This window comes from Lycium ferocissimum, chromosome 6 (genome assembly GCF_029784015.1).
Source record: "Lycium ferocissimum isolate CSIRO_LF1 chromosome 6, AGI_CSIRO_Lferr_CH_V1, whole genome shotgun sequence".
NCBI classification, from domain to species: Eukaryota; Viridiplantae; Streptophyta; class Magnoliopsida; order Solanales; family Solanaceae; genus Lycium; species Lycium ferocissimum.
Genome location: NC_081347.1, coordinates 52,856,492 through 52,874,311, shown reverse-complemented (window position 1 = coordinate 52,874,311; position 17,820 = coordinate 52,856,492). Strand labels below are relative to the sequence as shown.

General features: G+C 40.3%; 1 pseudogene; it reads left to right on the top strand.

The window, feature by feature from the left end:
- Window positions 1-347: 347 nt before the first annotated feature.
- LOC132059807 (putative late blight resistance protein homolog R1B-17) overlaps window positions 348-17,820 on the top strand; it is a 31,239-nt pseudogene continuing 13,766 nt past the window's right edge.

The following is a 17,820-nucleotide window of genomic DNA, read 5'->3' as shown; positions in this document are numbered from 1 at the left end:
TTCAAAAAGATTATCTTCTTTTTCTTTTTAATTATAAATAATTTAACTTTGGCGAGATTGATTTCTGATCATTACACAAATATATAAACACTCTTTAAACCTTACATTTCAAAAGCCTTTCCATTATTTTTTTAAATTTCATTAATACAGCCAAACTAACTGGCACCAATTAGTTAGTTTATTGCATTAATGCAATGTTAATCTATCTTGTTGTGCCATTAACGACTCGAATTATTGTTTGATCTCCTCAGTCATCTTTCTTTACTAGACAGCAAATTGTGGTAAATTCCATTTGGTTGAACCATTATTTGGTTTCATATTTTCTAAGGTATTTAGAAAAGTATTCATCCATTAACCTTATATTGATCTTACTCTCCTTCAAACCTTCTTCCTTGTTATGTGATGTTAAGTTTTACCAAATCCTTTTCAATTTTTTGCAAAATTAGTTTTTCGGCCAAAAACCAAGAAAGAACAGTCTACTTTGAGTGGTTTTTCAAATAAAGAAAAGGAAAGTTTTTCTTTCTTGGTTTGGTTGAAAAACAGTTTTTGCAACAAAAAGAAAAAAAGAATTTAAACTTTGTTTGTGGAATCTCTTTTCAAATTTATGAAGCAAACACAGTATATATTTCTTTTTCTTTTTTTAACCCCAGATGTCTTTTTAATTTCCTTGATGGAATTAACCTGCTTTTAATTGTAATTGTAATTATCATCTCTTTTACTCCTTTTTAGGATTGGATCAGAAATTTAAGATATAAAACGGGCGAAAGAAGACAAATACACGCAGGCACATTGATTGTTAGACGTAAGTTGGTTTCACTTGATATCTGTAAGTCAAGTTCTTAAATTGCTAGAACAATTACATTAATTCATTTTTTACCTTGATAACAATTACTTTTAATTGCTTTTGTTGTGAAAGTTATTTTTCTTTTTAATTTGATACATGTCAAACTAACCATTCTCTCATTTTTACTAGTCGAATAATGATTGATCAACTAAAAGTTCATACGTTGGACTTTATAATTTAATCCTAAATTTAAGCCCGTTTCATGTGGCGCCTTCCGAAACTAGAAAATTTTGAACAATTACTTACAGAGATGGTTTTGGGGTATATTAATGAAACACTATTAGCACCAAAACACCTTTGTTAGCTTGTGTTTTATTTATTTATGCCATATTTGAAACCACGAGAGAGTTATGTATTACTAGTCAAAACCTCAAGGGAAGTTTGTGAAATTTCACGTAACCAAAATGGTACGAGGTGTATAATCTTTCACAAGCATTATAGCTTCTAACAGTAGATATTGAAAGACATGAATAAAATGTTGCTCTTAATTAATGAAACTAATTTTCCAAGAATTTGGTGAACTTGCAGGAATATTTTACTTTATCTACAGAAGATGGATCATAATGACATAGAGGATATGTTAGAAAACCTAAGAAGGATCAAGAGTCGAGGTGATCTGAATAGCGTCAAATTTGATGAAATTGAGAATCTTGAAATGCATCTAAGATTTTGGAGAACCTTTATGAAGTACCATCATATTCCTTCGCCTGAATCCTTAGTCAAAATCACAAAGAGAGCCAAATTGATTGTGGAAATTCTTCACTCAGTTTTTTGGTGGAATTCCAGATGTATGTGAAACTAACCATAATGTGGAAAGGCTATTAACACAGTTGTAGGAATTCATTGAAGGAAACACCTGTTTAAGGTACGGGTATGAGTTGAATGATTCCAATTTATCGGAAGATATGGATTGCCTCAGCAAGAATCTAAATGATATACTCATGCGCTCGGAAATGGTTAGGACTGACCCTTCTTTGACGAATGAACATATCCTTAAGTCGAACCGGTTTTCAAAGCAACTGAAAATTGTTCAAAAGAAAATGAGATTTTTGAGATACTTATATGTCTCAGAGATAAATGGTTACGTTAACCATGAGAAGCTGGAAGGTCTGGAGACCCGAATTCAGCTCATGGCTGACAATGTAGGATAGTTTTGTCTTGGTATTTATGTTTATGAGGTTGAAGACGACGATGATATAGATGAGGATGACGATGAAGATGATCTCTTGTATAAACCTCCGTATCTATTATGCTTGATTGTGCTAGTGGAGCTGGAAATGAAGAAGATTTTCCTTGGTGAACTAAAGGCTTCAAAATTTACTCAAGCAAGAACGTTCAAGGACAAGATATTGCCAAAAGGATTTTCACATCATCTCCACAGTCTGCTGGTGTATCTCAGAGACAAAAAGCATGACAACTTTCCTAATTATGTCTCTGCTCAAAATATTGATGTGGCAATAGAGTTCTTGTTGATTTTTCTTGTTGATGTGTCAAATTGTGTTATTAATGGTAAAACATTGAATGAGGTCTTGGAAAATGTTGGAGCTATAGTGGGTGATGTCATATATGTAATTCAAAAACTTCTTCCTAGCTCAATAAACAGCGATGGCACTAGCTAAATAAATGTTTGCTCAATACAGATATTGGAGAAAACTAAAGATCTAAAGGCACAAGTGAAGACGTACAACAAATCCTTAAAATTCACTGCATCTCAGTTTCCCACGGTTGGTGGATTGAGTTTTCTGGATTCCCTTTTAAGGAAATTTAGTGAGATGCTGAAATCTGAAGCAGGTTTAGATTTCATGAAGAAACCTCATATTGGTATATTCGAGAAAGAGCTGTCATCTCCTATATCCATTTTAGAGAAGGAGCTGTCATCTCTATCGTCTATTTTCAGAGAGGTGCACCATGAACATGAAATTCTTAAAGATCTTCATAGGCATACTATAAATTTGGCATATGAAGCTGAAGTTGCTATTGTACTCTATTCTTGTTGAATATAATGCTCTTTGGCATATTTTTTGCCCACTTCCTAGAATCTTAAAAGAGATAAAGCATATTAGAGCGGAGGTGACCAAGATGTGGTCTGAGAATCTTTCTCTTAAGCCCTGCTATGTGGTAGAGCCATCTAAAGGTTTGCCAATTCAACATCGCAATCTTGTGAATGATGAGGAGATAGTTGGTTTTGAACATGAAGCAGAAAAAATAATTGAATATCTGATTCGAGGTACAAATGAGCTAGATGTCATCCCAATTGTAGGGATGGGGGGACAGGGGAAAACAACTATTGCTAGAAAGGTGTATAATAATGTCATAATTGCTTCTCACTTTGATCGTCTAGCATGGTGTTACATTTCCCAGACGTATAATAGGATAGAGCTATTAAAAAAGATCTACAGACAAGTTTGCCGTTCCGAGGACGATGTAGATAAGGATCCGGATGATGAACTTGCTGATATGTTGAGAAAAAGGTTAATGGGCAGGAGATATCTGATTGTCTTGGATGATATGTGGGATGTTAAGGCATGGGAAGATTTAATATTATCTTTCCCAAATGGTGAAAACAGAAGTAGAATAGTCGTAATAACCCGACTTGAGAAAGTGGGTACGCAAATCAAGCAGAATACCGACCTTTTTTTCCTTCCATTCCTCCCACCAAAAGAAAGTTGTGAATTGTTGTGGAGAAAAGTATTCCAAAAGGAGTGTCCCGCGCCTGAACTATACAATGTGAGTCTGGCAATTGCAGAAAAATGCAAAGGACTCCCTCTGGTAATTATCTTGGTTGCTGGAATTATCAAAAGGAAGAAAATGGAAGCCTCTTGGTGGCATGAAGTTAAAAATTCTATGCTTTCCTATCTTGGTGAGTCTGAAGATTATAGTCTTTCAACTATGCAGTTAAGTTATGAAAACTTACCCGATTATTTAAAGCCTTGCCTTCTTTACATGGGGATGTTCCAGGAGGATGCAAGAATTCCAGTGTCTAAATTGATAAGTTTATGGATTGCCGAAGGCTTCGTGCTGAACATTGAATCTGGAAGATTGGAAGAGGCAGCTGAAGGTTGCTTGCTGGATCTCATTAGCAGTAACATGGTTATGGTTTCAAGGAGAAGATACAACGGTAAAGTCAAATACTGCCATGTTCATGATGTCGTGCTTCACTTTTGCTTGGAGAGGAGCAGAGAAGAAAAGTTTATGCTGGCGGTGAAGGGGCATCGAAGCCAATTTCAACCTTCTGATTGGATGGAAAATAGACTGAGCTTTAGTTTCAGTAAAGCTCAGTCTATTTTCAACGATGCGAACTTGAGGTTGAAATCTAAACCACGGAAATCCTTCCATCAACATTTGAGGTCACTGATAATAACCAATGGTTTATTTTGGAATCCCTTCCCTCAGATTAGTAAATTGAGGCTTCTTAAAGTCTTGGATTTGAGTTCCAATAGAGTGGATCGTTTGTCGTCAACTACATTGAATCCACTAATTCACCTTAAGTACCTCGCAGTTTCCACAATTGATTTCGATTTCCATCCAGAATCACATCTGCGCCATCTAGAAACTTTTGTAGTGAAAGGAAGTGGTCGTGTATTGTTGCCAGCAATTTTTTGGCAAATGGAAAAGTTAAGGTATATTGAGTGTTATGCTTCTTTTGATTTGGAAAACAATAAGCAGAGGATCTTTGACGAATCATCTATGGTGGAAAATTTGAAGATATTAAGGAAAGTTGAATTTCCAATTGATGATGTTGATTGCATAAATGTGTTATCACAGAAATGTCCTAGTCTTCAAGAACTTGAGATTAGTGCTTTTAGCGATGAATTTTATTCTACAGAGATTTTTAGCTATGAATTTATTCCGCGCAGAGTTGTACCTCCAGTTTCAATTTGGAGAGCCTTACCCAGCTTCAATCACTTAAACTTTGCTTTCGTGGTAGCAATATTATTTTATCCGAGTTACACTTGCCTTCAAATCTAAGGAAGCTGGTACTTTATGGTTCTCATATAGTAAGCGTGGCTTCGTTAATTGCAGGACTACCATGTCTGGAGTATCTCCAATTAAAGGATTCGAGACTTGAGTCGGAAGAGTGGTGCCTCAGAGATATCACATTTGATAAACTTAAGGTCTTGAAACTGGTGAACTTAGGTATCTCAAGTTGGGATGCCTCGGAGGCATCTTTTCCCCTGCTTGAAATTCTTGTTATAAAAGGGTGTTTCCAGCTCGAGGAGATCCCCCTTAGCTTTGCAGATATTCAACACTGGAACAGATAAAGTTGATTGCATGGTGTTAGAAATCTCTCAAGGATTCAACACTGAAAATTAAGGAAGAAATTAAAGAGGTTGAAGGATGTGACCGTCTAGACGTCATTACCAAAGTAAGTAGAAGCAAACTCCTATGTTCTGTTTTTGAGTACCAATGTTCTTCTAATGTGCAAACAATATGCTCAATACAGGGTGTTTGGTGGCATTGACTCAAGTGCTTGGCACAACAACAAGGTACGTTCTTTTTTTCTTTTTCTTGATTAGATGTTTGCTTTCTCTTAATTTCTCCGTGCGATCTTAATTTGATGATGATGTGTTTGATTCGACAGTTGCTTAGACAAGTGCACAAAGCACAAGCATAAGTGTTGCAGCAATGCTCATAGAAGCACATGGCTTCTGGGAAGAATTAGGTCATCTTCTTTTGTCTGTATGTTTCATTCTATGTATTGCACCTACGAGAATTAGTTTGACCGGCAAAGGGTCATATATACCCCTGTAGGCAAAGGGTCATATATACCCCTGTACTATCCCAAAATAGTTGTGTGTATCCTATTTTAAGCTAATCGCGACAAGTTAAGGACAAGACTATTTTGGGATCCGAGGTAGAGACTTTTAACCTCCGATTTTGTTTAATGCACAAGTTGCTTATAAATTTTATTTGGTATAGAAATATTATTGGAGATTAGGGATTAATTAACCATGATTAGATTATTAAAGTGGGATTTAGACTTAATCATTTCACTAATTAAGTTATAATTGGCCGTGTGGGTCCCACCCATGGCTTGGCCACATTTGATTGGCTCAAGCCATGAGTGGGACATGTGTCCAACACCTAGGCACCATATAAATAGTAATTTGATGACAAAGCAAACCATTTCATCTTCACCAAACATAGAAACCTTAAGAGATAGAGAGAGAGACTCGGCCATGGTGGCCGAGATTGAAGTTCATGAATTGTTGATCAAATTTAATTTTCTCCAAGCAATTCAACTCCTTAGAAGGTGTATAATAACGTGGAATTGATCCTAGGGCAACAAGAACAAGTATAAATTCAAGGCACAAGTTGGAGCCAAGTTGAAAAGCCAAGTATTAAAGGTAAGGTTTAATCTTCTTTTGCATGTGTTGTGGATGGTTTGAACGTGTTGTAGAGTGTAGAAATGAATGAAATTCATGGAACTATGTGTGATGGTGTTGAGGCCGTGTAGGGGCTGTTTGTGTATGAAATGGTGAATTGATTTTTACTTGATATTTTGGTTGTTGTTGTTATGGATTGTATGGTGAGAATGAAGGTTTAATGGTTCAAGTTGGAGTTGTAATTGTTTGTGGGCTGTTGTAGAAGCTAATATGATGTTAATATAGTTTCTTGCAATTATGTGAATGATGTTGTAACGTGTGGATTGTTGGTATGATTTGTGAAATTGGAAGAAAAGAATGTATTGTTGTTATTCTTGTTGAACTTGGAAGATTATATGTTGTATTGTGTGTTGGTTGGGCTGTTTTGGAGTGTTGTACGGGCTGTCCGGAACGTCCTCGAGTCGTGTTTGAATAGTCTCGGGTTGATACTCGAATGTATGACTAGTGATGTTGGCTTGGTTGTATATAGTTGGCTTGAAAATAAGCGAAACGTCGTCTAATTGTCTAGGAAGGAGTTACTAACATTAGAATGCGTTTGAATCTCTTCGTAAGTTTAATCGTAGTTCTTGACGTCTTAATATAGGTTGAGATACTATTGGGCAGCGTATACGTGTTGCGTTGCGAGTAAACGCTAAAGGTATGTAAAGCCTATCCTTTCTTTCTTTTGGCATGTCCTAGATGTAAGTATGATACGATATGAACTTTGGGGTAACTCTATTCATAAGTTCCGAGCATGTTTTATGATTCTTATTCACTTCTTGATATTGGAATTCTTAAGATGATCGGGCTATTGCCCTCGAGTCTTTTATATGACTGAATAGTAAATGATGCATAAAAGTTCCTATTCCTAAAGGATTCTATAATGAATAATGTCTTTAACTTTCATAAGTTGTCTCGGATTGACTTGATACATGTCTATGACCCCTGAGACTTTCCTTAATATAGTTCTTAATGACGTTTAGAGAAAACTTAACATGACTATCATTTTAATACTCGAGCGTTGATTAGTTTACTTATCTATTGAGTCTCAAATGATGATTTATATGTATATGGTTACTCACTACTCTGCTCGTGCATACTGTTACATCTTTCACTGAGTCCCGGGCCAGGACATGTTCTCGTGCACAGCTCCACTGCATTATTCACCGAGTCCCTCACTAGAGGGCCGGGACACGTTATATGTATATGTATATGATGATACGATGACATGATGATATGATGATACAGGGATGGCGGCCAGGATGGCATATGATGATTTTATTCACCGAGCCCCTCACTAGAGGGCCGGGACACGTTATATGTATATGTATTTGATGATTTTATTTACCGAGTCCCTCGCTAGAGGGCCGGGACACGTTATATATGCATATGTACAGGATGGTTATCCAACTATGTCACTAAGTCCCATAACGAGTTGGGTATGATATTGACACGCATGATTTATGTTTCAAAGGCAAGCCTTGTGGTTTTCTGGTTCGTACTAGTTTTCTATACTCCTTATTTCGGTATGATCCTTTTACCGTATTTCATGCTTTACATGCTCGCACATATTCCGCACCGACCCCTTTCTTCGGGGGGGCTGCGTTTCATGCCGCGCAGTACGACGCTCGTTTTGGTGATCCGCCGGCCTTAGGATACCTATTCTCGCGTCTTGGAGTGCTCCCTTGTTCGGAGCCTAGCTTTTTTTTTGGTACGGATCCTTTTGTTGTATATATGTGTTTATCCGGGGGTACGGCGGGGCCCCGTCCCGTCATATGATAATCGTTGTTACTCTTAGAGGTCCGTAGACATATGTGTGGGTTGTATATAGTTCTTGTTCGAGTTCGTCGTATGATATATGTTTTGGGACGTTCCCATTCGTAGTGGCGGCCTTGTCGGCTTGCGTATATATATATATGTTTTGGGATGTTGTGTGTAGTGGCGGCCTTGTCGCTTGCGTATATATATATATAGTTCGTGTATGGGAGATATTTTCCCACATGTTATGATAGCCTTGCCGGCTTATATACGATGTTATCTGTTGGTAGTTGTGACCCCACAGGAGACAGGTTGTATAAATATACATATCTATATGCGACAGTTTTGAGACGACGTCTTGCCTTTTTTTTTTATAAGTTCCTTATTATGCTAGTTGTGGATGATTGTAGTTAATAGGTGCATACGAGTGTCCAGCTCGGGCACTAGTCACGGCCTACGGGGTTGGGTCGTGACAAAAGTGGTATCAGAGCAGTTCATCCTCGGAGTGTCTACAGACCGTGTCTAGTAGAGGCTTGTTTATCGGTGTGTTGTGCACCACATCTATAAAAGAAGCTACGAGACATTTAGGATGTTATCTTTCCTTCTTACTCTAGATCGTGCGATAGAGCGGTATTATCGGGATGATTCCTCCCTAACGATTACTATGTTTACGGCGATGCCTCAAAGAAAGCGACGGTACCGGAAGAAGGGCAAGTCGGTGGCGGAGAGACCAGCCGACCCGGAGAGTTACTAGGGCCCGTGCCCGGCCGAGCGGGGGTTGTGCTCCGGTCGGCCGAGCTCGCACACACCGTCACTACCGAGGAGCATGGGGGCGGCGCCGTGCGGATGGGCGGCTCCACCGCCGGCTCCCGAGGTTCCGACCCGAGCCTCCGGCTCTCGGCCCGGGGACGGAGGATAGGGCCATGAGAGATGCGGTTCGATTCGACCGGCATTAGTGTCGGGCAGGCTCGCAGGCACGGATTAGGAGGTGACTATGCGGACAGACATGATAGTTTGAGGGCCCGTGATTTCTTGACTTGTAATCCCCCAGAGTTCTACGGGTCAAAGCCCGCGGAGGATCCGCAGGAGTTTATTCGGCAGATGCAGCGTACATTGAGGATAATTAGAGCTTCCGAGACTGAGTCTGTTGAGTTGGCTTCGTATCGGTTGCGTGATGTAGCGGTTAATTGGTATGAGTCCTGGGAATTGTCTAGGGGCGAGGATGCTCCTCCAGCAGTATGGGATGAGTTCGTGGAGGCCTTTCTGGGCCATTTTCTACCTCCAGAGATGAGACGAGCCAGAGTTGATAGATTCTTGCATTTGAGGCAGAATGGCAGGAGTGTTCGAGATTATAGCCTTGAGTTTGATTCGTTGGCTAGACATGCGCCCACTATTGTAGCCGATATGGCTGATAGGGTGCATCATTATGTGATGGGGCCGGATCGTTACTTGGTTGATAGCTGCATGATAATGGCTTCTCGACCAGGGATGGATATTGCCGGGTACGAAGGCTTATGCACAGGGGGTGGAGGATCGACATAGGGGGCGTTCGTCGGACAGAGATCATGACAGGGGCCAGCCCAAGAGGGCTAGATCGGCTGGTTATTTTGGGGAGTTTCGAGGCAGGCAGCCTCAGCAGCAGTATAGCAGATATCCTCCCCAGCCAGCACGGAGTGCACCCCCACAGTTCCCGGGTAGGAGGTTCGATAGCACAGGGTATTCAGGAGTCGGTCAGAGCTCCAGGGCTTCAGGTTCACAGATGCACAGGAGTGCAGGTCAGACGAGGCCATCTATGCCTCAGTGCTCTCGATGCGGCAGGCGCCATCCGGGGGAATGCCGTCTCGCTACTGGCGCTTGTTTTTCTTGCGGCCGTCAAGGCCATATTATGAGGGAGTGTCCGTATGGGGGTAGTCCAGGTGGTGCAGCTCAGCCTACTGGGTCAGTTGCTGGTTCATCTTCTTCTGTAGCTATGCGCCCTATGGGGCAGGGTATGCCGATACCAGCAGGCCGTGGCAGAGGCCGTGGCGGGGCTTCCAGTTCTAGCGGTCCTTCGAACCGCATATATGCTTTGGCTAGTAGACAGGATCAGGAGGCGTCACCAAATGTGGTTACAGGTATATTATCGATTTTCTCTCGAGACGTATATGCATTGATAGATCCAGGCTCCACCTTATCATATATATCTCCCTTTGTTGCTAGTAGAATCGGGATAAAACCTGAGTCGATTGAACCATTTGAGGTAGCTACACCGGTAGGAGATTCTGTTATAGCAAAGCAGGTATATAAAAAGTGTTCGGTGAATATATATAGTCGTCATACCTTGGCAGATTTGATAGAGTTAGATATGACTGAGTTTGATGTTATTATGGGTATGGATTGGTTAGCTTTTTGTTATGCTAACGTTGATTGTAGAAACAAGATAGTTCGGTTTCAGTTCCCAGGGGAGCCAACTATAGAATGGCTAGGAAATACGGCATCGCCGAGGGGTAAGTTTATTTCATACCTCAAGGCAAGGAAGATGGTTAGAAAGGGTTATATTTATCATCTGGTTCGTGTACATGATTTGAAAGCAGAGGCACCGACTCTTCAGTCAGTCCGGTAGTCAATGAATTTCCAGATGTATTCCCAGATGAACTTCCAGGTCTTCCTCCTAAGCGGGAGATAGAGTTCACTATAGATGTGTTGCCAGATACTCAGCCCATATCTATTCCTCCTTACAGAATGGCACCTGCAGAACTGAAAGAACTGAAGGAGCAGCTGAGGGATTTATTAGAGAAGGGCTTCATTAGGCCCAGCACATCGCCTTGGGGAGCACCAGTATTGTTCGTGAGAAAGAAAGATGGGTCGCTGCGGATGTGTATTGATTATAGGCAGCTGAACAAGGTGACCATAAAGAATAGATATCCCCTCCCCAGGATTGATGATTTATTTGACCAGTTGCAGGGTGCTAAGTGTTTCTCGAAGATAGACCTGCGGTCAGGCTATCACCAGGTGCGGGTAAGAGAGGCAGATATTCCAAAGACTGCATTCAGACCCGATATGGGCACTATGAGTTTAGGGTGATGTCTTTTGGGTGACCAATGCTCCAGCGGTGTTTATGGACACGATGAACCGAGTATTCAAGCCGTTCCTAGATATGTTCGTGATTGTATTTATTGATGATATTCTGGTCTATTCACGATCAGAGGAGGAGCATGCGGATCATCTGAGAACGGTACTTGGGGTGCTCCAGCACAGAAATTATATGCTAAATTCTCTAAATGTGAATTACGGTTGACTTCGGTAGCATTCTTGGGGCATATTATTGGGGTGATGGCATTCGGGTGGATACACGGAAGATTGAGGCCGTAAAGACTTGGCCTAGACCTACGACACTACCGAGGTACGTAGTTTTACGGGGTTAGCAGGATATTACGAGTAAGATTTGTGGAGAAGTTTGCTTCGATTTCAGCGCCTTTAACGAGGCTAACTCAGAAGGCAGCTAAGTTCCAGTGGACTGATGCTTGTGAACGAAGCTTCCAGTTGCTGAAAGAGAAGTTGACTACAGCTCCAGTTCTAACCCTTCCTGAGGGGCCAGACGGTTATGTCATTTATTGTGATGCTTCCGGTGTTGGGCTAGGTTGTGTATTAATGCAGCATGGCAGAGTTATAGCCTATGCCTCCCGGCAGCTCAGAAAGCATGAAAGAAATTATCCTACTCATGATCTGGAATTAGCAGCGGTGATTCACGCTTTGAAGATATGGAGGCATTATCTATATGGCGTGCATGTTGATATTTATACGGATCATAAAAGCCTCCAGTATATCTTTAAGCAGAAGGAGCTGAATTTGCGGCAGAGAAGATGGCTAGAGTTGCTGAAGGATTATGATGTTGATATTCTATACCATCCAGGGAAAGCGAATGTTGTAGCAGATGCACTTAGCCGCAAGTCTATGGGCAGCTTGACGGACGTGCAACCAGAAAGGAAGGAAATAGTCCGTGAGATTTATCAACTAGCTAGTCTTGGAGTCCGTTTGGCTGATTCTGGAGATACTGGGGTTTTTGTCCGAGAAGTTGCTGAATCCTCTATTATGGAAGAGGTAAAGCGACGTCAGTACGAGGACCCTGTTCTAGCACAATATAGGGATACAGCCCCTGAAAAGGAGAAGACCCCATTTGAGATTACACCTGACGGAGTACTACTATATAGAGGCAGATTATGTGTACCTGAGGTTGCAGGGCTACGGCGACAGGTTATGGGAGAGGCACACTATGCCCGTTATTCTGTTCATCCGGGGTCTACAAAAATGTATCATGACCTCAGATGCTGGTACTGGTGGGATGGTATGAAGAAGGATATAGCAGAGTTTGTTGCTCAGTGCCCAAATTGCCAACAGGTTAAGATTGAACATCAGAAGCCTGGTGGATTATTACAGGAGATGGAGATTCCGACTTGGAAATGGGAAGCAATTAATATGGACTTCATTACAGGTTTACCTCGCACTCCACGGAAGTATGATTCCATATGGGTTATTGTAGATAGGCCGACAAAATCAGCCCATTTTCTTCCAATCGGGACTACTTATTCGGTACTCGAGGACTATGCAAAGTTATATATTAAGGAGATAGTAAGACTTCACGGAGTTCCCACATCTATTATATCGACGGAGGTGCTCGGTTTACGGCTAACTTACGGAGATCATTCCGGGGAAGGATTGGGGACACAAGTGAGTCTTAGCACAGCATTCCACCCTCGGACGACGACGGACAAAGCCGAGCGTACTATTCAAACGCTAGGAGATATGTTGCGGGCTCGTGTTATTGACTTTAGGCATTGGGATGATCATCTGCCACTTATTGAGTTTGCCTATAATAATAGCTACCATTCTAGCATCCAGATGGCACCGTATGAGGCTCTGTATGGCAGGAAGTGTAGGTCACCTATTGGCTGGTTCGATGTTGGGGAGACTAAGCTAATCGGCCCAGATATGATTCAGCAAGCCATTGATAAGGTAAAACTTATTCGGGAAAGGTTATTAGCAGCTCAGAGTCGACAGAAGTCATATGCAGATAATCGACGTCGACACTTAGAGTTCCAGGTTGGCGATTGGGTATTCTTGAAGGTGTCACCCATGAAGGGTGTAATGAGATTTGGCAAGAAGGGGAAGCTCAGCCCGAGATATATTGGGCCTTATCAGGTTGTTCGTAAAGTAGGCAAGGTTGCTTATGAATTAGACCTACCATCTGATCTGGAAGCAGTACACCCAGTGTTTCATGTGTCTATGCTTCGCAAATGTATTGGTGATCCTTCCAGAATATTCCCCGTGGATGATATCCAAGTGACAGAGGAGTTATCGTATGAGGAGAACCCTATAGCTATACTGGATCGTCAAGTGAGAAGATTGCGTACTAAAGACGTGGCTTCCGTTAAAGTATTGTGGCGGAACAATAACAGGGAAGAGATGACCTGGGAAGCTGAAGAGGAGATGAAGAATAAGTATCCCTACTTGTTTCCTATGCCTACAGGTAATCTAAACTCCTCGTTGATTATATTGATTGGTAAATAAAGCTATATGTTATAACGATAAAAGAGACTCCCCCGAAGTCCCTGTAAGACCTGGTAAGACTAGTTTAATATTCGAGGACGAATGTTCTAAAGGGGGGAAGGATGTTATATCCCGTATTTTTGTACGTCGGGATATTTTAAGCTAATCGCGACAAGTTAAGGACAAGACTATTTTGGGATCCGAGGTAGAGACTTTTAACCTCCGATTTTGTTTAATGCACAAGTTGCTTATAAATTTTATTTGGTATAGAAATATTATTGGAGATTAGGGATTAATTAACCATGATTAGATTATTAAAGTGGGATTTAGACTTAATCATTTCACTAATTAAGTTATAATTGGCCGTGTGGGTCCCACCCATGGCTTGGCCACATTTGATTGGCTCAAGCCATGAGTGGGACATGTGTCCAACACCTAGGCACCATATAAATAGTAATTTGATGACAAAGCAAACCATTTCATCTTCACCAAACATAGAAACCTTAAGAGATAGAGAGAGAGACTCTCGGCCATGGCTGGCCGAGATTGAAGTTCATGAATTGTTGATCAAATTTAATTTTCTCCAAGCAATTCAACTCCTTAGAAGGTGTATAATAACGTGGAATTGATCCTAGGGCAACAAGAACAAGTATAAATTCAAGGCACAAGTTGGAGCCAAGTTGAAAAGCCAAGTATTAAAGGTAAGGTTTAATCTTCTTTTGCATGTGTTGTGGATGGTTTGAACGTGTTGTAGAGTGTAGAAATGAATGAAATTCATGGAACTATGTGTGATGGTGTTGAGGCCGTGTAGGGGCTGTTTGTGTATGAAATAGTGAATTGATTTTTACTTGATATTTTGGTTGTTGTTGTTATGGATTGTATGGTGAGAATGAAGGTTTAATGGTTCAAGTTGGAGTTGTAATTGTTTGTGGGCTGTTGTAGAAGCTAATATGATGTTAATATAGTTTCTTGCAATTATGTGAATGATGTTGTAACGTGTGGATTGTTGGTATGATTTGTGAAATTGGAAGAAAAGAATGTATTGTTGTTATTCTTGTTGAACTTGGAAGATTATATGTTGTATTGTGTGTTGGTTGGGCTGTTTTGGAGTGTTGTACGGGCTGTCCGGAACGTCCTCGAGTCGTGTTTGAATAGTCTCGGGTTGATACTCGAATGTATGACTAGTGATGTTGGCTTGGTTGTATGTAGTTGGCTTGAAAATAAGCGAAACGTCGTCTAATTGTCTAGGAAGGAGTTACTAACATTAGAATGCGTTTGAATCTCTTCGTAAGTTTAATCGTAGTTCTTGACGTCTTAATATAGGTTGAGATACTATTGGGCGGCGTATACGTGTTGCGTTGCGAGTAAACGCTAAAGGTATGTAAAGCCTATCCTTTCTTTCTTTTGGCATGTCCTAGATGTAAGTATGATACGATATGAACTTTGGGGTAACTCTATTCATAAGTTCCGAGCATGTTTTATGATTCTTATTCACTTCTTGATATTGGAATTCTTAAGATGATCGGGCTATTGCCCTCGAGTCTTTTATATGACTGAATAGTAAATGATGCATAAAAGTTCCTATTCCTAAAGGATTCTATAATGAATAATGTCTTTAACTTTCATAAGCTGTCTCGGATTGACTTGATACATGTCTATGACCCCTGAGACTTTCCTTAATATAGTTCTTAATGACGTTTAGAGAAACTTAACATGACTATCATTTTAATACTCGAGCGTTGATTAGTTTACTTATCTATTGAGTCTCAAATGATGATTTATATGTATATGGTTACTCACTACTCTGCTCATGCATCTTTGTTACATCTTTCACCGAGTCCGGGCCGGGACATGTTCTCGTGCACGGCTCATTTGCATTATTCACCGAGTCCCTCACTAGAGGGCCGGGACACGTTATATGTATATGTATATGATGATACGATGACATGATGATATGATGATACAGGGATGGCATATGATGATTTTATTCACCGAGCCCCTCACTAGAGGGCCGGGACACGTTATATGTATATGTATTTGATGATTTTATTTACCGAGTCCCTCGCTAGAGGGCCGGGACACGTTATATATGCATATGTACAGGATGGTTATCCAACTATGTCACTAAGTCCCATAACGAGTTGGGTATGATATTGACACGCATGATTTATGTTTCAAAGGCAAGCCTTGTGGTTTTCCGGTTCGTACTAGTTTTCTATACTCCTTATTTCGGTATGATCCCGTTTCTCGTATTTCATGCTTTACATGCTCGGTACATATTCCGTACTAACCCCCTTTCTTCGGGGCTGCGTTTCATGCCCCGCAGTACGTACGCTCGTTTTGGTGATCCGCCAGCTTAGGATACCTATTCTCATTGTCTTGGAGTGCTCTCTTGTTCCGGAGCCTAGCTTTTTTTGGTACAGATCCTCCTGTTGTATATGTGTGTTTATCCAGGGGTACGGCGGGGCCATGTCCCGTCATATGATACTGTTGTTACTCTTAGAGGTCTGTAGACATATGTGTGGGTTGTATATAGTTCTTGTTCGATTCTTTACGTATGATATATGTTTTAGGACGTTCCCATTCGTAGTGGCAGCCTTGTCGGCTTGCGTATATAGATATGTTTTGGGATGTTGTGTGTAGTGGCAGCCTTGTCGGCTTGCGTAGATATAAACATATATGTTTTGGGAGTCGTGTATTATGATAGCCTTGCCGGCTTATATACGATGTTATTTGTTGGTAGTTGTGACCCCACAGGAGACAGGTTGTATAAATATACATATCTATATGCGACAGTTTTGAGACGACGTCTTGCCCTTTTTTTTTATAAGTTCCTTATTATGCTAGTTGTGGATGATTGTAGTTAACAGGTGCATACGAGTGTCCAGCTCGGGCACTAGTCACGGCCTACGGGGTTGGGTCGTGACAACCGGCATCCGACGACTGCAACGGTATATTCATGAATCCAAAATTAAACTCACTTTGAAATCTGCCCATAAGGTTCATGAACTCTACAATTAGATTCTTGCATACAAAAATGGTGAAAAATTTGTTGGAATAAATTGTGTATTGATAATTGAATCTAAAAATTGTAATTAAAGCTTGTCTTGAAAAGATGGAACGTGAAGAAAAAACAGAAACTCCATGGACAGCCATTAATGAAACTTGAAGCTTCAAGTTCAAGGTTTGGGTTTCTTCAAATGAGCTTTGTTTCTAGTGAATGTTATTGAAAAAGATCGGTTAAATCTTGAAGAATTGATATCTGAAATTCGGGATAATTTGGTGAAGAATTCGGTGGATTTTTGGGTGAATTTCAGTTGAAAATTAGTTGGAGAAGAAGAAGAAATCCCGCATTTTGAATTTCAGAAATTGCCACATTTTTAAGAAATAGCCCTTTTCTGGTTTAAAATAATTTTTTAATGATAAATTAGATTAAATAAAAAAGAAAATGGTTGGAGCTATTGAGATCGTGCCACGTGTCCCTGTTAAACGGAGCCGTTAGACGCGGGGTATATATGACCAAAACGCTAATGGCAGGGGTACATATCATCGAAAAAGCAAACGGAGGATACGCACAACTATTTTGGGATAGTACAGGGATATATATGACCCTTTGCCATAGTTTGACTTATTAATAATTCTCATTTCATTTGTCTATATTTTCTCAAAAGGCAAGCTCCCCTTTATTGGAACAGATTTTGAAGACAGATTGTAAAGTTTATTTAGACTTAAAAACCTTTTGGTCCCTTCACTATTTTTGTTTTCTTCTTTGTTATAATTATCAATCAACCAAATAAAAACAAAAAGAGAGATTTATTAGAAAACCTATTTAAGTTTTTCCATATATTTCTTGCTCTCACAGTTGTGCTGATTTTTAAGTACTGCATTGAGGTTAAATTAGCTAGCCATTCTAATGCACTGCCTGGTCTCTAATAAGAAGATTGTTGTACTTTCAAAATCAAAGATGCATAACATTAACAAATTTCTAGCAGTACTATATTTTGCTTTTTTAAAGGAACACTAATTAACTATTTTTCTCTATCTGGTTCTGCATGGGATAATAAATGCCATAGGCAAAACTTAATTACATGACACCTTTAACCTGCATCCTGCTGATGTTGGGGCATTTCTATGTGAGAAATGTCGAGCAATAGTATCAGTTTCCACAGTTATCATTTACTTTTTTTTTATCATATAATTGGCAACAGACATACATAACTAATAGATGCAATGCTCCTTAACTAACTCTTTGCGCAGCTAAATTGCTTGTTTGGAGTGAAAAAGCCCCATCAAATATTGGGAATTAATAATCTTGAAGTTTAAGCT